Below are 24146 nucleotides of genomic sequence, written 5' to 3'. Positions count from 1 at the left end.
GGCATTTGAAGGAGTTTGAATACTAGCCATCCTGCTGGAAGTGTTTCTGTTTCCCTGGGATTCAGTGCAGGAAACTGTGTATTGATCCTTTACGTCAGAGATAATTGTTCCAGATTTGAAATCTATCAACTACTGGAAATTCAAATTAAATCAGTTGTGACATTCTGTTTAACAAGGGTTATCAGCTGGGAGAGTCGCTTATTAGTGGCACCTGTGGGCCTCTTGGCCCCCCTCTGCAATGCTTCTGAGGGGCCTAGGTCTTTTTTGGGCTAGTAAATGGCAGGCAGCCCACCCTCCCCCCTACTCTCCAGTTCTCTTTCTGCTCAGATCTCCTGAACAGACCAATTTCAAGCACTGAGATCAAAGAAACAATAAAAAAATCTTCCAACAAAAAAATGCCCTGGTCTGGATGGCTTCACACTAGAATTTTATCAAACTTTCAAAGAAGAGCTTATCCCTGTACTGCAGAAATTATTCCGAAAAGTTGAGGAGAAAGGAATTTTCCCCAACACATTCTATGAAGCAAACATCACCCTGATACCAAAACCAGGAAAAGACCCAACTAGAAAGGAGAATTTCAGACCAATTTCACTAATGAATATAGATGCAAAAATTCTCAAAAAAATCTTAGCCAATATATTACAGCTTATCATCAAAAAAGTTATACATCATGATCAAGTAGGTTTCACCTTAGGGATGCAAGGCTGGTTTAATATATGCAAGTCCATAAACGTTATTCACCCTATCAACAGTAGCAAAACCAAAGACTATATGATCCTCTCAATAGATGCAGAAAAAGCATTTGATAAAATCCAGCATCCTTGTCTAATTAGAACACTGAGGAGTATCAGCATAGGTAGCATATTTCTGAAACTGATTGAAGCTATCTATGACAAACCTACAGCTAATATTTTAAACTGGAGTAAAACTGAAAGCTTTTCCTCTTAGAACTGGAACCAGACAAGGGTGTCCTCTGTCACCATTACTTTTCAACATAGTGCTGGAAGTTCTAGCCAATACAATTAGGCAAGACAAGGAAATAAAGGGAATCCAAATGGGAGCAGAGGAGATCAAACTCTCCCTCTTTGCTGACAACATGATTTTATACTTAGAGAACCCCAAAGACTCAACCACAAGACTTCTGGAAGTCATCAAAAAATATAGTAATGTCTCAGGATATAAAATCAACGTCCACATATCAGTTGCCTTTGTATACACCAATAACAGTCAAGATGAGAGGCTAATTAAGGAGACAACTCCCTTCGCCATAGCTTCAATGAAAATGAAATACCTAGGAATATACCTAACAAAAGAGGTGAAGGACCTCTATAAAGAAAATTATGAAACCCTAAGAAAGGACATAGCAGAAGACATTAACAAATGGAAGAACATACCATGGTCATGACTGGGAAGAATCAACATTGTTAAAATGTCTATACTTCCCAGAGCAATTTACCAATTCAATGCCATTCCTATCAAAATACCAACATCATACTTTCAAGTCTTGGAAAAAATGATTCTGCATTTTGTATGGAACCAGAAAAAAACCCGCATGGCTAAGGCAGTTCTTAGTAATAAAAATAAAGCCAGGGGTATCACCATATCGATTTCAGGCTGTATTACAAGGCCATAGTGGTCAAGGTAGCATGGTACTGGCACAAAAATAGAGACATAGACATTTGGAATCAAATAGAAAACCAGGAAATGAAACTAACAACTTACAGCCACCTAATCTTCCATAAACCAAAGAAGAACATCCACTGGGGGAAAGATTCCCTATTCAATAAATGGTGCTGGGAGAACTGGATATCCACGTATAGAAAACCAAAAGTGGACTCACACCTTTCTCCACTCACAAAAATTGATTCAAGATGGATAAAGGACTTAAATTTAAGGCACGAAATAATAAAAATCCTCAAAGAAAGCATAGGAAAAACACTGGAAGATATTGGCCTGGGGAAAGACTTTATGAGGAAGACTGCCATGGCAATTGCAATAACAACAAAAATAAACAAATGGGACTTCATTAAACTGAAAAGCTTCTGTACAGCTAAGGAGACAACAACCAAAGCAAAGAGACAACCTACACAATGGGAAAGGATATTTGCATATTTTAAATCAGACAAACTCTTGATAACCAGGATCTATACAGAACTTCAATTAATCCACAAGAAAAAAACCCAACAATCCCATACATCAATGGGGAAGAGAGATGAATAGAATCTTCTCTAAAGACGACAGACGAATGGCCAGCAAACATATGAAAAAATGTTCATCATCCCTAATTATTAGAGAAATGCAAATTAAAACCACCCTGAGATATCATCTAACCCCAGCGAGAATGGCCTATATCACAAAATCTCAAAACCGCAGATGCTGGCGCGGATGTGGAGAAAAAGTAACACTTTTACAGTGTTGGTGGGACTGCAAACTAATACAACCTTTTTGGAAGGAAGTATGGAGAAACCTAAAAGAATTCTTTCTTTCTTTCTTTTTTTTTTAGAGACAGAGTCTCACTTTATCGCCCTTGGTAGAGTGCTGTGCTGTCACAGCTCACAGCAACCTCCAGCTCTTGGGCTTAGGCGATTCTCCTGCCTCAGCCTCCCGAGTAGCTGGGACCACAGGCGCCCGTCACAACGCCCAGCTATTTTTTGTTGCAGTTTGGCCGGGGCTGGGTTCGAAACCCGCCACCCTTGGTACGTGGGGCTGGCGCCTTACCCACTGAGCCCCAGGCGCCGCCCCAGTTCTCTTTCCATGCCAATCCCTGTCTTTCGTTTCCCATTCCCTTCTTTCTCCTCCCATTGCCTGTTTATTCTGTGTCCCGCCTTCCTTCCAGCCTCCTGCCTCTTTCTTCTCCCGTCAGAGGCCTCTGAAACTCTCCAAATCCTCCTTCAACATGTTAGGTTTTATTAAATTATTAAAGCGTATCCACTTTATTTTTTAGACAGCGTTTCCTTCTGTTGTGCTGCGTAGAGGACAGTGACATCATGGTTCACAATAACCTTAAACTCTTGGGCTCAAGTGATCCTCTTGCCTCAGTCTCCCGAGTAGCTGGGACTACAGGCTCCCATCTCAATGCCCGGGTAATTTTTTCTATTTTTAGTAGAGCTAAAAGTCTTGCTCTTGCTCAGGTTGGTCTCCAACTCCTGAGCTAAAGCAATCCACCTACCTTGGCCTCCCAGAGTGCTAGGATTACAGGCAGGAGCCACCACAACAGGCACACATTTTTTATTATAGCACTTTTCACTTGGGCCCGAAACGCCATCTTTTGCCCTCCATGAACTGTCTCCTGAGCACCTGGGTCCGGAGTCGATGGCGAGTTGCCCGAGTTCTTCTCCAGCCTTCTGAGTTTTATGGAATGTGACCTTGCGTATTCTCACAGCCCAGGGGACTCCATACTGAAAGGTTCTACTGCTCAGGGGAAGCAGTAGGGCACTGCTTTTGAGTACTTAACTGTCTTTTGGTGGGACTCTGTCAGCCCTGGGTTTCTTGGAGACGACAAAGGACCAGACTGGAAAGTTGCTTGGAGAGGAATTGCAGGACACGGGAGGCATGTGGCATCAGTGACCCTTGCCCCGTCTCTTCCTGCCCGTCCTTCCTTTACTTCTCTCCCAGCCAGCCAGCAAACCTTTCTTAAAGGCCAGTTTCCTAAGGCCACACGTGAACTTCATGTATATCTGCCTTCATTTCCTTTCTTCTAATTCTCTCTGCTTCAAACTTGGGAGGCGGATTTTCCCTGATGAAAACTCCCTTCAGGCCCGTGGTGCCACCTGCTGACCACTCTCTGGGTTTTGATCCATGAGGACTATGTGGATCGCCCTGTGTCATTTTTAAGAGACTTAGTTTATTACGTGGCAAGAAACGAAGGACATCCTCAAATAGTAACATATGCAGGGGACACACCGAGGGGGCAAGATGACAAAGTCCCCGGGACCCATGTGGGACAGTAAGGTTCTGCAGAGCTGGATGCCCATGTGTGGATTGGTTCAACCCAAATCAGGGAGCTTAATCAAAAACATGGCTGTTTATTGACTCCCACCCCTGACCTCTGGCCCCTGGATGGAGAGTCTCAATAGTGAGTGTCATCAGCACAGGATATTAAGTGTGACTTCCAATCAGGCCTCTCTTGAGAAGCAGCGTGCTGCCCTGCTATGTGAGCTACACAACCTTAGGCAGTTTCCTCGTTTAAAAAATGGGGATAAAAATAGCACAGCCTTATAGAGCTGCTGTGAATAGTGAGTTAATTTATGAAAAGTTGTTAAATCAGAATGGAACCGCTAGTAAGGACTATGTAAGTATAAGCAGCTAAACTTTTGTTGTTGTTGTTGTTGTTGTTGAGGCAGAGTGCCACCCTATGCCCTGAGCAGAGGGCAATGGCATAGAAGCTCACTGCAACCTCAGACTCAGGCTGTGGGCAGCCTGCTGCCTCAGCCTCCGAAGCTGCTGGGATTATAGGCACTCGCCATGGCGCCCAGCTGGATTTTTCTTTTCTTTTCTTTTCTTTTCTTGTGGTTTTTGGCTGGGGCTAGGTTTGAACCTGCCACCTCCGGCATATGGGACCGGCGCTTTACTCCTTGAGCCACAGGCGCCACCCGGATTTTTCTTTTTTTTTTTTCATGAGTCAGGGTCTCACTCTCGCTCAGGCAAGCCTCGAATTCCTGAGCTCAAGCAATCCTCCCACCTCAGCCTCCCACAGTGCTGGGATTACAGGCTTGAGCCACTCTGCCTGGCTGCTGTAACAAAGTTTCACAAACTGGGTGGCTTAAACAACAGAAATTTATTGTGTCCCCGGTGGTGCCTGTGGCTCAGTGAGTAGGGCGCCAGCCGGTTCAAACCCTACCATAGTCGAACTGCAACAAAAAAATAGCTGGCCGTTGTGGCGGGTGCCTGTAGTCCCAGCTACTCGGGAGGCGGAGGCGAGAGAATCATCTAAGCACAAGAGCTGGAGGTTGCTGTGAGCTGTGATGCCATAGCACTCTACTGAGGCCAACAAAGTGAGACTCTGTCTCTAAAAAAGAAAAATTCATTTAGAAATTTATTATCTCCCAGTACAGGAGGCTGGAAGTCTGAAATGGAGTTGTTGCCGGGGTGAGGCTCCCTCTGAAACTGCAGACTGAATACGTTCCTGCCTTTTCTTAGTCTCTGGGGGTTTGCAGCAATCTTTGGCATTCTTGGCTTATAAGAGCTTCACTTCAATCCTCTGTGCCTCCACACCATCTTCCCTCTGTGGGCCTTGGTGTCCAGATTTCTCCTGTTATAAGGATGCTGCTCATACTGGAGGAGGGCTCAATCTCGTGACCTTGTTTTAACTTGGTTCCTTCTTTAAAGACCATATTTTCAGTTGCTGAGGATTAAGACTGCATCATGTCTCCCTCTCTCTCTGTCTATCCATCCTCTTTCTTTTGCTTTCCTCTGTGTTAGCTTCATTCAATGGAAGATTTCCCCCAGGCTTTGGCAGAGGTGGTCATCGCAGTTCTGGGATTACAGTCTCCTGTCCTGGCTTCTTACCATCTTTTCTAACAGTTTCAGGAAAAGTCTCTGATTGTCTTTGGCTCAGCTTGGATCACGTGCCCACTCTGGAGCCTGTGTCCAAGGGCACGTGGTGCTCACACTGGGATCTCTGGAGCAGGGGCTGAGGTCATTCCCACTCAGATCATACAGATTATGGGCTGGGCAGAGGTGGTTTCCCAGAACAAAGACCCAGCTTTTATTTCCTTCCCGGGAGAGGGGTGCTGAGAAGAGAAATAGATGAGCCTTAAATACTAGAAAGAACATGGTCCTGGAAAGATGTCTTCAATGCTCTTAATGCCATTATCTGAAATGGGGTTGGGTTTATCTGGGGAGGATGGTCAGAAAGCTAGAGAAGACCAGTGGGAAGAAGGACAAGTGGCATATTTAATCTCAATATGAGGAGTACTCCCGGGACACAGAGCAGTCAACAATGGAAGGGGCTCCTTTCTTGGTATAAGGTGGTCTGGATCCTACTCCTGGAGGTGAGCAACAGTTGCTGTGTATTTTACTGAGAATGCTGTAAAGGTGATTCACATAGGGGGAGGTGACTTTCAAACACCCATTACCATGACCCACAGATATGGATTTATAGTGTGAACCAACACACACACACAGACAAAACAAAAGTTTCACAAAGCAATTTTACCTTTACAATGAGCAATGCACACTGACATCCTGATATAGTCCCTTCTCTTCTATTTCATTTTTAAAACACTTCCAGCTTGCTACATTGATTGCCCAGCCTAGAGTTTGGAAACTTGGACTAGATGACTTCTGAGGTTCCTGCAGCTCAGCGATTCTGGGATTCTCTGACAGGTACTACTGAGACAAGAAGGAGGAAGTGTGACTTCCTACTACCAAAAAACACCTGCATAGTCAGTGGTGACACTGGACTGGAGCCCGGCTCTCTGGACCCTCATTCAGTGCTTCTCTCATACAACCTGCAGCCCAACTTTTGATCCTCCTTCTGGCCTTCTCCTCCATCTTTGATGGCTGCCTTGTGAGCCTGGAAAATGGAGCATTTGTGATCACATCACTTTTTGCCCAGATGCCTCCAGGGGTTCCCCAGTATTCAGGGTAAAGGTCAATGTTTTCATCTGTTGACCTCACAACCTTACCCAGGAATCTCTCCCAGTGTTTTTACAAAGGTCTAGCCCCTTTGAGCTGTCACCTCCACCATGGTTAAACTCACACCCTTAGACCTACCCTTCCCTTGGTTTGGGTGTCTTCCTCTTTCCCCCCTTCTCAAAATTCTCCCTATCATCCCAGGTACAAAGTCAATATCCCTCTTCTAGGGGCACCTTCAGCTGGCAAGAAGCTTCTGCTCCTCTGAGTCCTTTCAGACTTATATTGTTCCTGTCACTCCCAGGCCATGAAACCACTGACTGAGGAGGGTGTGGTCATTTCTGTGAGTTCCCCATAATACCCAGCCTGGCATGTTGAGAAAAGATGCTCAATAAATGCTTCAAGGATGGATTGATGGATGGAGGAACAGATGGATGGGCTTCATGACACTGAATCTAACTCACTCATTCATTCATTTGACACATATCTCTGAGCACCCATTGTGTGCCAGACACTATTCTAGGCACTGGGAATACCACATTGAACAAAACAGACAAAGACCCCTGTCCTCATGGAGCTTACACTCTATGAAGAAAACATGGTATATAGTGCACATGGTATATAGTGACAGGACCAAGAAGAAAAATTAAACAGTGGAGGGGAGTGGTGGAGCTACTGCACTTGTACATAGGACGGCCAAAGAAGGCCTCCCTAAGAAGGTGACATTTGAGTAAAGAGGAACGTGGGCGCATGGGGAAGACCCTCCCAGGCAGGGGTAGAGCAAGGACAGAGGCCCTGGAGCAGGGCATGCCCATCATGCTGAGAGGCAGCAAGGAGGCAGCCTGGCTGGAGCGGAGAGAGGAGAATGGCGGAGGCTAAGGTGAGAGGTGGAAGTTAGGGGCACAGCTCCCAGGGCTTTTTCATAGGTTGTATTCCCCATGAAGCAGACTCTGCTGAGATGAATGTTAGTGGGTGGTGCTCTTGGGCTCAACACATATGGGAAAGGAAGGGAAGAAAAGGGAGGAGAAGGGAAGGGAAAGGGAAGGGAAGGGAAAGAGGGGCAGGAAGCAGGACGAGGCGAGGGGGATGGTGACAGTGGGCAGAGCTGCATTCTCAATGGAGGCCTCAGACCACCCTGCAGGGAGGTGTGAAGAGGGGATAACCCTCTCCAGGGGTGCGGAACTGGGCTGAGATGGCTGGGTCTTTTGCCCCTGTGTTGATCAGGCATTGGGTGCAGGTTGTCCAAGAAGAGACCTTGGGTGAGGGGTCTCTCTTCAGTTGTACAGTCCCTACAGGGATGGTGGCTGCAGACTGAGGACTAGTGCTGCTCCCAGAATGGGGTGGGAGGGGCATAAGTCCTTTATTCCTGAAGGGGAATCCAAGGGGCATGTCATGGCATCTGTAGCCTTGTAGACCAATGTGGGGACTTGTTACTCTGAGTGACACAGGGAGATGGTGGAGGGTTTTGAGACCAGCAATGACATAACCAGTCTTAGATGTTTAGAGCCTCCCTCTGGCCACTTGTGGACAGCAGTGGCAGGGAGGCAGCGGGAGCTCAGCCAGGGGTCAACCTCACACAGTCCAGATGAGCAGTGAGGGCTCCCCGGGGAGGCAGCAGAGGCCGTGTGAGAAGTGGGCAGATCTGGGACATATCTTGAAAGCAGAGCTGCTAGGATTTGCTGATAGATTTGATGTGGGGTTTGGGAGAAATAGAGGAAGAAGGATGATTCTGAGCAGCTCCAAGGATAGAGTTGTGGTGACCTGAGATGAGGAGCTGGGTATGGAGGAGGTTGGGAGAGAAGTTTTACACGGGCTTAGTCTGACATACCTGCTAGCCATCCTGGAGTCATGGCTGGTCAGTGTGGAGCCCAGGTCTGCAGTGCAGGGCAGAAGCATGGGCCGGACGTATTGGTTTGGTGGTCATTAGCATCTGGACCCTCCATCAGCAAAGGCTGAGAGTGTGTGTGTATACACATGGGTACACATGTGTGAAGGACATGGGGGAACAGTTGGGATACCTGTGTGTGGCTGTGTCAGACGCAGGGCTGCCCTTTCCTGACTGTGGCTGACAGAAGGATCTCTCCAGGGAGCATCTCAGGTCAGGCTGACGGAGCATCGTAGGGGCTGCCCACCCCTTGGAGTGGTCTGAGCACTGGTGGGCCTCTGTCCCTGCACTGGGGGGCTGAGAGTGGAGTCTTGATATGGGGACAAGGTGAGGCAGTTGCCTCTTAGGTCCCTTCCTGCCGTGATCCTTCCTCACCTCCCTTCGCTCCTCACACATCTTGCCCTATCCCCTCAGGAGCCACTTCCCTGGGAGGCTGCAGGTATTTCCCTTGTTTCATTCTCAGTCTCCTCAAACTTCCCAGTGTTATAAGTAGGGCGCAGCCTGAAGAGGAGAGGCGAGTTGACAAAATGAATTCTGACAAAGATAATTGCGTGAATTCTTCAAAGCTCAGCCCTCAACATGGCTCCACACTGTCAGTTTTTATTTCGTTCAAATCCTGGAGTTAAGCGTCTGTCCACCTGCAGGTGAGGGAGTGGTGCGAGGTGAGGAGAAGGGGACAGGGATGCAGGCCAAAGGCAAGCTTTACCCCCCTGCCATGGGAGCCTTCTAGGGACAGGGCTACCATGTCATCTCCATGGGCTGTCTTTGGTTTGGGGACCTAACACTCTCTGGGATGGATAGACCGACATGTGAAGGGCTTAAGGGACCACCACACTGGCACTGCCTGCCAGGCTGGGAATCACAGCCTTAATGAACATTGAGTTTCTTGATGAAGCAGGCACAGGCTTGTCCCTCTTGGGTGAGAAGGGGGAGCCCCTGGAAGGAGGGGGGTCATAGTGACCTTGCAGAATGCACTGCAGCTGGCTCTCCTCAGGGCTCCCTGCCGTCATAGCTGGCAGGGGCCTCTGGGCCACCACCGCCCTCCACGTGTGCTCTCCCTCCAAATTTCCCAGCTGCCATTTGCCAGACTGCACCCCAGAGCCCAGGCTCACGGGGTTTTTTGAGTCAGGAGCCAAGTGGTCCCGGGGTGGTTGGTGTGAATGGTCCTGTGGGTGGGCCCTAAGGCTGAGCTTCTGCCTGACCTGGTCTCTTTGCCTAGAGTGACCTTTCTCCACATCCCAATTTTTGCTTGTGAAATCCAGGTCCCCCATCAGCACTTTAGTCTTCTCAACACAGGCTGTAGGCAACTGTGACCCGCAATGACCACTGGCAAGTGAGGTGAAACACATTTACCGTTTTAGTGACGTTGGTTTAGTTTACTTGTAACACGTGCCGTAGGTATCAGATGTGGTCTGGCCTCTATTATGACAGTTTTTCATGTTTGGTGGTGAATGTTTGATCATTGTGCACAATGTTCTTAATCAGGAAAGGATAAACTCAAACAGCTAGATAGTTGAGCCCATCCTTTTGGAGGTCAAGTTGACCTGCCCCATAGCTGTTTAACACATAAAAAAATTATGTGAGCAAATGCCTACATTCCCCACATTAAAGGCCCTAACACACACGTATACATTTTTTAAGGACCCTAATAGGTGAGTATGTGTGTCCTGTCACTCACTTCTGTGAGTAAATCAGTCTTGCCAGTGGAACTGGCCCAAACACTCGCTGAGGCAATCTCCATAGAAACCTGCCATCCAGAGTTAATTGTTTTTTTTTTTCTTCCTTCTTGATCTGGAATGACCCCTTGGCCCTCATTGCATGGAATAACATCTCAAAGAACTAGGAGTTGTTGGAAGGGGGAAAACGTTTACTGCAGCTGAGGACCTCTGAGATGGCTTCCTGGAAAAGTGAGATTAGATATATTGGGAAGGCAGAAAGTTAAGAAGTTTGAGGCTGCAGTGAGCTATAATGACACCACTGCTCTTTAGCCTGGGCGACAGAGCAAGACTCCATCTCAAGAAAAAAAAAATGGGAGAGGAAATGATAGGCTTCTCCCAGGCTGTTGCATATAGCATGAACAGCCACATCAGGCTTTTAAGGACTTGAGCTACACAGTATCAGATATCAGCCTAGGCCTATTCCTGCCATTGTCAGTGGGATTAATATTAATACACCATGAACAGCTTAATAAGTGCGCAACCATTGTCTTTGTCTAATAGAGTCGGCCTGGTACCTTTCTCTCTACAGCTAATCAGTCAATTTTAAAGGAACATTTCATGACTGTGTTGGAAGAAGGAATGATGGAAGCTTTATTCACTCCCTCCTTCCTGCCAGGCCAAGACTTTAGTCATCGTTATCAGCTGTCCCAGGTTCCTGGGCTTAAGGCACGGAGCTCTGGGAACTGACCACCTGACTGAGACATGGCTGGTGTTTGGACCTCAGAGTGCATGTTCCTGTAGCCATTAGCCCTTTATCAGATGTATAGTTTGCAAAAAAATTTTATCCCATTCTATAGGTCATCTATTCACTCTGTCGATTATTTACTTTTCCGGAGAGAAGCTTTTGGATTTAATCAAGTCCCATTTATTTATTTATTTTATTTATTTGCCTTTGGGGTCTTAGTCATAAATTATTTGCCTAGGCCATGTCTAGAAGAGTTTTCCTACATTTTCTTCTAGAATTTTTATGATTTCATACCTTACATTTAAGTCTTTTATCCATCTTGAATTAATTTTTGTATAAGTTGAGAGTTAGGAGTCTTGTTCATTCATCTGCATGTGGCTATCTAGTTTCCCCAGCACCATTTATTGAATAGGGCTTCTTTTTTCCAGTGGGGGGTGTTGTCTGTTTTATTGAAGATCAGCTGGGTGTAGGTAGATGGTTTTATAACTGGGTTCTCTATTCTGGCTCACTGGTTTATGTCTCCTCTTTTATACCACTACCATGCTGTTTTGATTACTATAGTATAATTTGAAATCTGGTAATATATTGCTTCCAGATTTGTTTCTTTTTGCTTAAGATTGCTTTTGCTATTCAGGCTCTTTTTTGGTTCCAAATAAAGCCTCAAATTATATCTTCTAGATCTGTGAACTATGACATTGATATTTTGACCAGGATTGTGTTGAATCTGTAAATCACTTTGTGTACTATGGACATTTAAACAATGTTGATTCTACCAACCCATGAGCATGAGATGTTTTTCCATTTGTTTGTGTCATTTGTGACTTTTCACCAGTGTTTTAGAGTTCTTCTTGTAGAGATTTTTCACCTCCTTGGTAAAATATATCCCTAAGTATTTTATTTTCTTTATAACTATTGTCCTATGGAAATAGATATTAAATGGTTATTTGGTGCCCAGGCCAGCTGACAAAGGCTGTGTAATCAATCCTTTGTGGAACTATGGCCATTTAATATAAGATTCTCTACATTCATCTGATAAAAAAAAACAAATATAGAAGCAAAACTTTCCTTAAAGCTAAAAGAGGGCTCTATAACTATCCCTCTATGGCAGGACCAGGAGAATGACAATTGTGTTCAAAATCGTACAGCTATTCAGTGGCTGGATTGCAAATGAACTAGCAAAGAAGCTATACTACATGTACCAGTGAGGAAATAAAATTCCAAGTCCACAAAGCTTATGAGAAATAGGTTGTTATTTATCTTGAATATTGATGTCTGAGAAAAAGCTGGTTGAATTAGATGAGAGATGATAGATACCTTTATGAAGTTCTAAAGGGCTTCCAAATACCTTTAAAGAGGTTCAAGATCATCATACATGATAATACGTGGTGGTTCATACTTGTAATCTTAGTACCCTGGAAGGCCGAGGTGGGTGGATTGCTTCAGCTCAGGAATTCAAGGCCAGCTGAGCAAGAGCAAGACCCTGTCTCTATTAAAAAAATAAATAGAAACACTAGCTGAATGTTGTGGTGGGTACCTGTAGTCCTGGCTACTTGGGAGGCTGAGGCATACGGATCACTTGAGTTTAAGAGTTTGAGGTTGCTGTGAGCTATGGTGCCATGCCACTCAACCCCGGGGTGACTAAGTGAGACCCTGTCTCAAAAAAAAAAAGATTTTTTTACATGAACACTTTCTCTCTCTGGGCATGTGTATGTGTATCTGTAGAGAACACATACATAAATAAGAAAACAACTGTTTTTTTTTATAATTTTTTTCCTTTTAAGAGTTGAAATTTGTATTTCTCTCTTACATAAAGTAGAGCAATATTGTCCAATAGAAATTTCTGCAATGATAAAAAAGTTTCACATCTGCACTGTCCAATACAGTGACGCTGACTACATGTGGCTATTGAACACTTGAAATGTGGGTAGTGCCACAGAGAAATGGAATTTTAATGAAGTTTTCTAGATGTTAATGAATGGAAATTTAAGAGTGAATAACCACTTGTGGACTTGTGGCTAGTGGCTACCATATTGAACAGTGCAGGGCAGCATTATTACTGAGATGATCAGCCACAACAGATGTGAGGCTCTCGGATGGAACAAAGTGGGGTAGACTGGGGAGGACAAAACACAATAGAGACAAAGGAAGAAATCTAATTAAAGGTAATTAGACAAAAGCTAGAGAGGACGTGCGTTTACATGTAAGGGGGCGTCTGAAGCAGCATAAATTGAGTCATGAACAATAAGAGGCAGAGAGAAGGAAGTGCTTAAAATGCTCAATACTCTCCTGTAGGGTTAAATAAGGAAGCAGGTGGTGAAGAAGCAATGGTTGGACAGTTCCACCCACATCTTGGACATAAGGGTCCCCCATCGACCCAGTGTAGCTTGGTTGCTGAGGGGAGAGGGGCGAGGTATTCCTGGCAGGGAGAAGAAGGGTGACACAGAAAAGCAGCAGGGTGGTCAAAGGGGAGGAGGCGATGACTCAGCACATTGTGCTAAGCGCCACTTCGCACACTTTACAAACACTACCCTATCAGTTAGCCTCCATTTTATCACCCCCATTTTGCAGGTGGGGCAACTAAGGCACAAATAGTTTGGATAAATAATTTGGCTAAAGTCACAGAGTTTAGAATTGGGAAACAAACTAAGTGTGGCTCCAGAGTCTGGGTTAACTATTATACTCTGCTACTCCCAAGGGAATCCTGCCACCCGTAAGGTTCTGGAGCCTTGCATAGAGTGTGGAAGTATATTACCACTCCGCTGGGTTAGCTCCATTCACTCTCAGTGGGAAGCTATTGGAAAGGTGTGTGCAAAATATTATATTCTTTGTACTTTTTTTTTTTTTTTTGGCCTATAGCCACTTTTCATTTTCACTCATTTGTCCATTCAGGTGTCCAACAAGTAAACATGGCACATGCTCCGTGCTGAGGCCACCTTCAGGAATTTTCAGCTTGTCAGGGGAGATAGGAAATGGATGCAAATACTTGCTACACACATGCATGGCATACTGCCTTGGGGTGGGGACCGAAACAAAGGGTCCTTGCCAGCTGGGGTGTCCCACAAGGTTTCTTAGAGGAGGGGGCCCTGGTCGTGAACTGTGAGGACAAGGCAGCATTTGAGCAGGTCAACCTTTTGTGTTTTGGTGCCCTTCTGCTGTGGGTTGACAAGCTGTGTTGCCACTCACTGGAGGACAACCTTTACCTGAAATTCAGAGTTCCGCTCATCTGGGGTTGGACTATCCTGTCCCTTGGTTGTGTGATCTGGTGTGCTGTGAGAAGGCGTCCGCTCATTCAGGCTCCTCCTGCCTCCCCACCACTGACCTCCCTCAGCCAGAACAGTGACAGCTGACCTCTGAGGCCTGACCTTCCGCACAGGCCTTGCCCACACTCCGGGTGCCTGGATACCTCACAAGCCAGCTCCCAGGGCCTGTCCAGCAAGGCTTGGAAGCTCAGGTCCCCACAGACCTGCTAGTTAATGAGTTCTGCAAAAAACTAGGTCTATCTGTAATCAAAGTGGGAGTACGAGGCTCAGGCAGTCTCTGAATTAATTCAGCCCTGTTAGAAAGAGAGCAAGGCAGAGTTTCCGCTGCTGCCTGCAGGACCCATGGAGGGTTCTGTCTGCCCTTACTTCCATTTGGGGACCCATTGTTTTCCATCACTTCAGCACAATCTGGAAAACATTCTCCAAGTCTATTATTCCTGTCTCCTGCTGCCACACTGAGGCAGTTGTTAACAATGCCCTCTGCCCACCCTAGACGGCTTCTCCATTTAAATACCAGTCTGATGGGCAAAGAGAGTATTTAATGACTGCTCCAGACTAAAACATTCCTATTATTTTATTCCCTTTTTACTCTTGCTCAATTTCCTTCCAGATGGGGACAGGTGGGTATAAAATAAATGAAGCTGGAATTACAATCACAAGAAGACAGGTCTGGATCCACTGGGGGAAATTAGATGTGGTTGGAAAATTTCTCCAGGTCCCTACAGGTGTGTCTCCTGAGAATTCTTAGGTTGTCCTCCCTGCCCTGAGTTTGGCTGTTCTCTGAATGGTCTGGGAATGGAGAATAAGAGTGACCAAATCTCCCCTCCTATTGAATCTGTCTGACAATCCAGATAGGAGGAACGAGGTACTCAGCAAGGGGGGTGACAGCCTTTAAGAGATGCAGGCAACGCCAACCCAGGGCTGCCTGACCAACAGATGTTAGGTCCTCAGTGTGACAGCACGTAGGCTTTGTGCCTTTCTTCTGGGATTCTCTTCTCTCCTCTCTGTACTCAAATATCATCTCCACTGGGAAGCCTTCCTTGATTACTCCAGAGTCAGCTTCTTCCTCCTTCGTGCTGCCCCAAGTCTCTGTTAATGTCCCTATGAAATGATTATTGGCCTATGATATGCTTCTGCATTGCAACCCTGTCTCCTCTTTTGATGGCTGGTGACTTCCTATCCAGAGACTCAAGCATGTGCTTGAGTACGTGACTCCTGTTTCCCACTTGCTTGCTGTGTGAGTTTGCACAAATTTCTTAGATCTCTAGCACTCAGTAACTCCATCTGCAACATGGGGACAATAAAATCTAAGTTACAAGGCTGTTATACGGAGGTAATGAGATCTCAACTCCCTTCTCTCTGCCGCACAACGATTTGTTTATATTCACTATTAGGGCACTGGGCTTCTGGAGTCAGGCCAATATCCCGCCCATTGTACTCTGACTTGGGGGGCTCCCTCCATGGCGTCATAGTACCTACAAAGGAGGCACAGACAGAAACATGATGGCAAACGGCCTCCTGGAGGCCTAGACTTTCTAGAGTGGGTGTACATGGAGTTGGGGCATGAAGGGCAGGACGTCTGTTCTGGGTGTTTGGAGGAGTCAGAGTATGGGCTGGAGGTGAGGGGAAGAGTGAGATTGGGGTCAGTATTGATGGCAGCAGCATTGCCTCCGTCGTGCAGACCAACCTCAGGCAGCTACCTGTGTCATAAATACTATAGAAAGGAATGTTGATCATGACATCCTGGCAGATGGCAGCAAATGTCTGGAGGAAGGGGTGCTGGGCTGGGCCTCTCTGCCCCCACCCCTCTCACTGCTGCCCTGGGTCCTGGAAAGCTGATGTCTACAGTCAGCATCTACCAGGGTCTCTGCTCTGTGGCTTCCTGCTTAGCCAATGGAAGGGACCAGCAGGGGATGGGAGGTGAGGGTGTGGGGGGAGAGAGTCTTGGCTGTGACTGTGTGCCTCTGTCAGTCTCCTCTCAGATGCAGATGCAGCTCCAGTGGGATTTCATAACTACTTTCTCCTGATGTCTCTTAGGCCTAAGGGTGGCAACGGCTCCACTCTGTCACTAGTGAGTTTCACCACTCTTTGCCGATCCTTTTATTAACCATGGCCGCATCTTCACAAATAATGTCTTCATTAAACTCTCTCAATCACCCCTTTTGAGTCACCCATGTGTCTCCTGCCAAAATCCTGAAAATATAGGACTCTTTCGTAATTCACACAGTGATGCTAATAGCAGCTTCCAAAGCCTATTCTGTAAGGTATATGGGCATTATTCTGCACAGGGACGTCAGGGCACAGCCCAGACTCCATCTCTCGTGGGATGGCTGAAGCAAAGATGACAGAAGAGGACAGGGACAATGTGTTGGGATCGTTTGCCCTTTCTCAAGACTGTTGGCACCTCCTAGGATCTCTGTGAATATTGTGCTGAATTTATTAAATTTTGCAAGCCAGGGCAGAAGAGGTGGGGGCTCTGGTTGTAAATAACAGTGACCAGCAGGTGCATGCCCCTCCCTGCTCTCACTTATAGGTGGGCTTGTTGCCTCAGTTTCCCCATTAGATTGTGAAGCCTTCCAGGGCTGGGCCTGGCTTCTCACCTCTTGGCAAGTACAGCCTCATGGGAAAATAGTGGAAGTGAGCTGAGTTGAGCCGGTTTGAGTTGAGCCGAAAACCTCCTCTGTTGGACCCCTGGTAGGTACACTTACCCATGTCAGAAAAAAGTCAGACTTAAAAGGATTTGGAAAACACCATTTTAGTCTTTTTCAAATCGTACAGTGAATGATCAAGAGCATTCCTCCTGAGTCCAATGCTGTTTCCTCTCCAGTTCACTGCCCCTCAAGCCAAATCCCAAGTCTGCTTTAATGAATATAGAAAACTCACTTGTCATTAGTTGGACAAAAGCTAATGGACTGGAGTCCTTTAGGACGGTGGGTCTCTTGAGCAAATTAAACACTCCCCTTGCAATCTCGAAGTCAATGTTAAATTGTTTATCAAACCTTTCCTTCCCAGATAGCATTAAGGTGAAATTTTCCAAGTTCTAGCCATTAGGTCAGAAAATTTTATTGGACTGGAGACAGGAGGAAGGAGGCAATTTCAAAACAGTTCTGTTTTGAAGAGGAAAAAGTCATGTTGGTTAAGGTCTGGGGAAGGGTCCATAAATATGCCTCACCTCTGGTGTCACTCTGGCCATTGCTTGTGGCAGACATTACTAATCGATCATATACTCCTTCTTATCAACTCAGAACAAAAACTACTTGCAAACCAAGGCCTAGAGTAAGTAGGGCCTGTAGTCAGAAAAGAGGATGTGTTGTGAGGCAGAAGAATGTGCGCTGTGCTGGATGTCAGAAAGCCTGGCCCCCGTTCGGCTTTGTGACCTTCCTTGGAACCAGTTCCCCTTTGCTCAAGTGAGGAAGACTTCCCTACCGGCCACCTGAGGCTGTTGTAAGAATCTGTCAAGGGTTTGGCCAGAGGAGCTTGCCAGGGCTACAGAGCTCTGCCATGCCAGCTGCGGTCATAGTTGCCCTGAACACTGCCATTTGGCACACACCGCTGTGAGCTCTCCAAAGAGTGGAGATGGCTCTTCAGTGGCTTCTTCCTTATAAGGCTGATGACGTTTTTGTCCTCTGTGCTGCACAGCCATGTTGTGGCCTGTGGGGTGAGGGATGTGACTTGGGAGGATGTCTTAGGTCTAGGGCTTCCAGGGCAGTGGTGTCAGAGAAGCAGAATGATAGGGCATGGTGGTGATGGTGGTTGGGGATTGAGAGCCTGGTCTTAAGTGGCAAAGAGTCCTTTGGTTGTCCATTTGTTCATTTGTTTCTTATGAATTAATTCATCCATACATGTTTTCTGTGAGGGTCTAAGCTGGCTCTGATGATTCACCATCAGCTCAAGCTGGAGCTGATCAGTACCCTTTTATGGATGTGCACAATCTCATCGTTGAGAGAAGCCCTATAAGAGGGCATGGCTTTGGAGACAGATCCACCATTGACTGGCTATGCGTCCTTGGGCAAGCCATTTCCCCTGTGCAAGTCTCAGTCTCTTCATCTGTGAATCAGGGGAAATATTCCCATGAGCAGGCCCTCCTGGGAGATAAAATGAGATCATATCTGTAAAAAGGCCTAGCACATAGCATTCAAGAACACCAGCCAACTGCTCGGCATCACGACGGAGCAAATGCTTACAGAAATGGAATTCATGCAAATACGCAAAAGAAGGGCTTTGGAAGTGCTGGAAACATTCTCATATTTGTGCAAGAAGAGAACAAATATTATTTTCTCTAAAACTGTGAGGAGCATGCTAAAAGGCTCAGAATGAGGTCGTTGAAAATTGAATAACTTCACTTGCAGACGTGGCGTCAATTTCATTCAATTTGTAAGCAATTGTCTCTGTAGTCAGAAGGAAAAATGAACTCAGCTTGATCAATCAGCCTGTTCCTGGATGGTTTGGGGGAAGCCACCCTCTTTCAAAGGCCCAGGAGGCTTGGTGTCACCTGGAACAGAGCAACCGGAACCTGGTTGTTTTTGTGGCAAGTTGAGGATAATACACACTTCATCAATTGCCTTATTTTTTCTCTGTCCCAGATCAGGTATTTGCAAGGAGTGGCTTTGAGAAGGTATCTCGGCCCCATGTTTGGGGGGGCATTTGGAGAGGATCAGTGAGGGCATGCTATGGCTCCCTCTGCAGCCACAGTTCAATGCCAAGATGAGAAACACACAAGCAGAAGAGGGGCATGTCTGCCCAGGAAAGGCAAAGAGAAGATGGAAGGTAATTCCAGGAAGTGGCCACAGCCTTCTTCACCTCCCCTTCTCACCTCTGTTTTGCAGTACTTAACCAGGCCTCTGAGCATGCCCGTGGCCATGGCTAAGTACAGACGTATATCTTTCTGGCATGGACATTGCTGTGAAGGAACTCTAGGACTAGGTCTCTGATACCCACCTTGTCATTCCTCCCGTGGCTCAGAGCAAAGGTGCTGAAAGCAGAAACCAGAGACTTGAAAGGAAAGAGGGGCTTACCCACTAAGCACAGGTACCGATGAAAACGGTTTTACCTACCCCATGGTGGTCCTCTTTCTCCTTTCTCTCCCCTTCTTTAAACATTCCAGCCTGGCCAACCCACCTAATGTCCCACTGGGATTCTTTAAGTCAGGACTTGCCATCAGGAGCTGCGTTTCTATAAATTGAGTGCTCAAGTATCATAGCTGCTACCGAAGGCAAGAAGATGTGTCGATGACCTATATTCCCCAGTCCCTGGCCACTTAAATGAGGCCAAGACATGTCAGAATCAGGAGATATGGCCAAGCTGGGAGAGGTGGGCACTCGAGTGGGGCCAGTGTTTGCATTTGTCCTGCCCCACCTCCTCGACAAAAGGAAACCAGGAAGGGGAGAAGGAGGGGGATGATCTCGTGAGAGAACCCCGTCTGTTGGCGTTTGTGCTCAGTTCAGAAGACAAGACAAGCCGCGCTCAGCCCTGCCAACACCACCCCCACCATGAAACAAGCTCTGATTGTGTTAAATGTTGTCTATTCTTGTGCCACACCCCCTTGGGGACAGATTCTGGCGAAGATGATCGATAGACCTTGGAGTGGGAAAGCAGATGATGTTTGAAAACATAGCACTGGGGGAGAACCTGTCTGGGGCTCAGAGAGAAGAACACATTTTGTTTGTTTCAGCTGGATCACGTTCAAGAGAGAGAGGGGAGGCTGCAAAATGCCCCCTGTGTCGGCTGCAGGAGCTGAGGCTTCAGGAGGCTGGTGTTCAGCATCCTATGCTGCAGTGTCAGAAGTTCCCCCTCCAGGTCAGAGGCCAGACCTTTGGGGTCTCTGGAGACACAGAAAGAAATCAGATGTGGTCCCTGCCCTGAGCACGTCAGTCTGAGGGGAGACAGAGCCTGTGCAGACAAGGATGGTGCAGAGCGGCCGTGCTGGGATGGGGCGGGACCGGGGGCTGGGGAACATGTGTGCGTGTGCGTGTGCGTCTCCGTGTGCATTAGTGTGATGGACAGAAGAAAATGAAAAGGATCGGGGAGGAGGGGATTCCTACCTGTTTGTGTCTGGGAGGTCTGGGTAATACGAAGTCACGTACGGGTGGTGGCCAATGCCAGGGTCTCGTGTAGAGAAAAGACAGGAATAAACACTGAGGAGGAAGCAGGAAGCAGTTCATGGTGGGTCTTGAGTTCCAGAACTTTCTTGTGAGAGCACTGGAGAGACACAAAATGGTCTTAATAAAGAGGGACCCAGTGTGATTGGAACTTTGGGAGAAGGATCTCTCAGGACGGGAGGGAGAGAGTGGAGCAGGGGAGAAGCAAGTCCATTCGCTTCCTCCCCTACCCGTGGGGCCCAAGCTGCCTCTGTAAAAACCGTGGTTGCCCAATCAGCAGGCTGAGGTGGGAAAGCAGTTAGGCAGAGCACCAGGGAGAAAGAAGAAAGGAGGAAGTGTCATAATGTAGTGGTGGGAGCACAGACTTTGGAATCAGACAAACATAACTTCACATTCCAGCTCCATATTACTTAACATTACTGTATCAGTCAGGATGTCTAGGTTACAATGTAGTAACAAACAGCTCTGAAATCTAAGTGGCTTAAAATGACAGAGGTTGATCTCTTGCTCATGCTACATGTTCACGTGGGATTTTCTAGAGGCTCTATTCATAGCAGTAACTCCAGTTTATGTGAGGAGGGCATGCTGACTCACTGGTCCTTACAACGAGCCACCTCACTTCTATTCACATTTCACTGGCCAGAGCCAGTCTAGCCATGCTTATCTTCACAGGGAGTGGGGAAGTGAGAACTGAAATAGTTGTGAACAACCCACATGAGCCTCTACATGTGTCTCCATTTTCTTTTTTTGTAGAGGCAGAGTCTCACTTTATGGCCCTTGGTAGAGTGCCGTGGCCTCACACAGCTCACAGCAACCTCCAACTCCTGGGCTTAAGCGATTCTCTTGCCTCAGCCTCCCGAGCAGCTGGGACTACAGGCGCCCGCCACAATGCCCAGCTATTTTTTTGGTTGCAGTTTGGCTGGGGCCGGGTTTGAACCCGCCACCCTCGGTATATGGGGCCGGCGCCCTACGGACTGAGCCACAGGCGCCGCTCGTGTCTCCATTTTCTTATCTACACAATGGGAATAAAACTACCAGCCTCAGATGGGCAGTGTAAGTCTGATAAGAGAATGCCTACGGTGATGGAGGTGAAATACAGTCACATTTAAACCATGACGGCCAAAACCAAAAAAAGGTATGGACAAAAGGGGACTACCATGAAGCATTTGTTGCTTTGGGGGTTTTCTAAACATCATGGTTGATTTACCTGGGAAAAGCAATCGTGTCTGGGACAGCTGTATCAGAGCTGCAGCTCTGCATGTGACCCCTTGGATCTGTCCCTGGTGCTCCTGGAACTCCAGCTGGTGAAAGGCTTTGCCAGCCTCCAGGAGTCTCAGAGCTGAGCTGGGGGTGTTCTCAGAGGCAGCTTTGGGCCTCCTCTCCAAGACTGTGCATTTCAAACACCAACCTAATGCCTTTCCTGCTGCTGCTGCAGCCCCCTGGAAATAGCATTTCTATTCCACGACTCAGCTCCCATTCATCACCGTGAAGCACGATACCTGGGGGGAAATGGTAACTGAGACTTTGTGATTCTCCAAAGACTGGAATGTGTCTGCATGAGCTGAGTAATTAGAGCAGTTTTCTGCACACATGCCTAATCTTTATTTAAGACATTTCACTTAGGTACACATCTAAGTTATTCAAAAGTCAGTTAGATTTGAGACATGTATATCATCAAACACTTTCTCGTCGCTATTTGAGTGGTTCAATAAGCACCGCTAACCACAACTACCAAGTATTTATCAAGGCTAAATCAAGTATTTATGTGCTCAGCAACTGAACTCAGCATTTTACTCAAAATAACTCATTAACTTCTTGTAATGATCCTTTATTGTTTTCTGTACCTGATCTGAGAGACTTATAGGACTCCTAAATTATTTCCATATGAAGTAATCATAAATAATCTTAAAGGAGAATATGGTGAATAAATAGAGAACATTTAGTCTATGAGACTAAGAAAATAATGGTAGTTAACATGTACACAGAGCATAGTATGTTCCAGGCACTTAGGTATATATGCTCATCAATCCTCTCAATAGGGTGGCACCTGTGGCTCTGTGAGTAGGGTGCCGGCCCCATACACCAATGGTGGTGGGTTCAAACCCAGCCCTGGCCAAACTGCAACAACAACAACAAAAAAAATAGCCGGGCATTGTGGTGGGCGCCTGTGGTCTGAGCTACTCAGGAGGCTGAGGCAAGAGAATCGGCTAAGCCCAAGAGCTGGAGGTTGCTGTGAGCTGTGACGCCACAGCACTCTACTGAGGGCGACAAAGTAACACTGTCTCTTAAAAAAAAAAAAATCCTCTCAACAATCATTCAAGATAAATACTATTGTTACCATTTTATGGCAAAGATAACTAAGGTATGGATTACATAACTCTCTCAATAAGAGGTGGCAGGTAGTAGAAGCAGGGGTTTGAACCCAAATAGTTAGGTTCTTAACCAGTACACTATATTGCCTCTTGGGGTCTCGCAATCTCAACGTCTCAACATACTGGGGACACTGTCATGTGGAAGACAAGAACGGGATGATTTTTCGCTAACTTCTAGATAACTGAATCAGGATCTATGGTAGAAAGCCACAAAGAGGCAAATTTTGGCTTCACTCGTGGCAGAACATCCTCTTCTCTAATGTTGATCAAAGATCAGGGTTCCTTGTAGAGAATCACCAGAAAGCCTCAAGAATGGGCTGGGTGACCACTGTTGGAGAAACGTGGGCAAGATTCCTTCCCCAAGACTGACTTAGATGTCCTCTGCTGTCCTTTAACATAATTTTATGACCACAACAACTGCCATGACATCAGAATATGGCAACACATTTTCAAACTTTTAAAATTCAGAGCAGATGACAAAGCTCCATGGTAAATATGAAGGCCTAGGATACCTTACTGGAGCTCAGTGGTATCATCAAATTAAACTCATAGCAAAGCTATTCTGACACATGATAATGATGCAAATAATTGTTGTTACCTGGATGATCAATTAACCTCAATTCACTTCATTGATTCTAAGTAGTATAATTTTTATTAGTCAAAGCCACATTTTTATGTTTTTCTGTTCTAGCTTTATTAATTTACCTGATTTTTAAAGTGGGGCTAAATGCAGTAGTTATTCTTGATGCTGCAGGGAGGTTTTTTTTTCCTTCTTGGAGCAGCCATAAGAGGACAGGAAGCTGGAACGTCACTCCTTGTGCCAGATGAGCGAGGTCAGAGCCAAGGACCAGTGTGGTAAGTGGGGAGCCCTGCATAAGGGAGACCCTGAGAGGAGTATGCTGGGGTCTGGGTCTGGAGGGAGCAGACACGTTGGAAGCAGAAGGTCAAAATGCAGAACCTGTAGCGATCCCATAAAACTGATCCCAGGCACCCCAGGGAGAAAGCCCAGGGCAAAGGGTAAGGAATGGGTCAGGGTCAACAAAACAGGGCAAAAGCAGGACGCACACACGGAAGAGACTTAGCTCTTGCTTTAGCTTCTGCTTCCCCAGGGCAGTGCCAGATGCGTGTGCTTAGGCTTTGGATACCAGGAAAGAAATTAATTGGTGAAAGCAAAAAGACACAGCCCAGGGCTCCCAGGAGCTCCTGGTAGCAAGTCCAGACCAGCGTTTGCAGGCAAACCTCCTCCCTCCCCTGGCTCTTATCCCCACTGAGACCACAGGGCCAGGGCTCCCTGCCTCAGTACGCAGCCTCCTTCTCTGGCCTCAGTTGCTCATCTCTATAGGGGAAGAATTGGCCTAGAGATTACCAAAGGACCTCCTGGGTGTGAGGCAAACACAACAGAGGCAGCTCTCACACATTTTCTTTCCCTTCCAAAGGTCTGGCAGGGTGGTTTAAACCAACTTTGAGTATCTCTCTCCTAGTCTCAAGAATTGAGGATTTCTATGAACTCAAATTTTTGATTTACAGTCCCAAGAGCAAAGTGATGCAGGAG

Source organism: Nycticebus coucang, chromosome 2 (assembly GCF_027406575.1).
Source record: "Nycticebus coucang isolate mNycCou1 chromosome 2, mNycCou1.pri, whole genome shotgun sequence".
NCBI lineage: Eukaryota > Metazoa > Chordata > Mammalia > Primates > Lorisidae > Nycticebus > Nycticebus coucang.
This window is presented reverse-complemented; position numbering follows the sequence as displayed.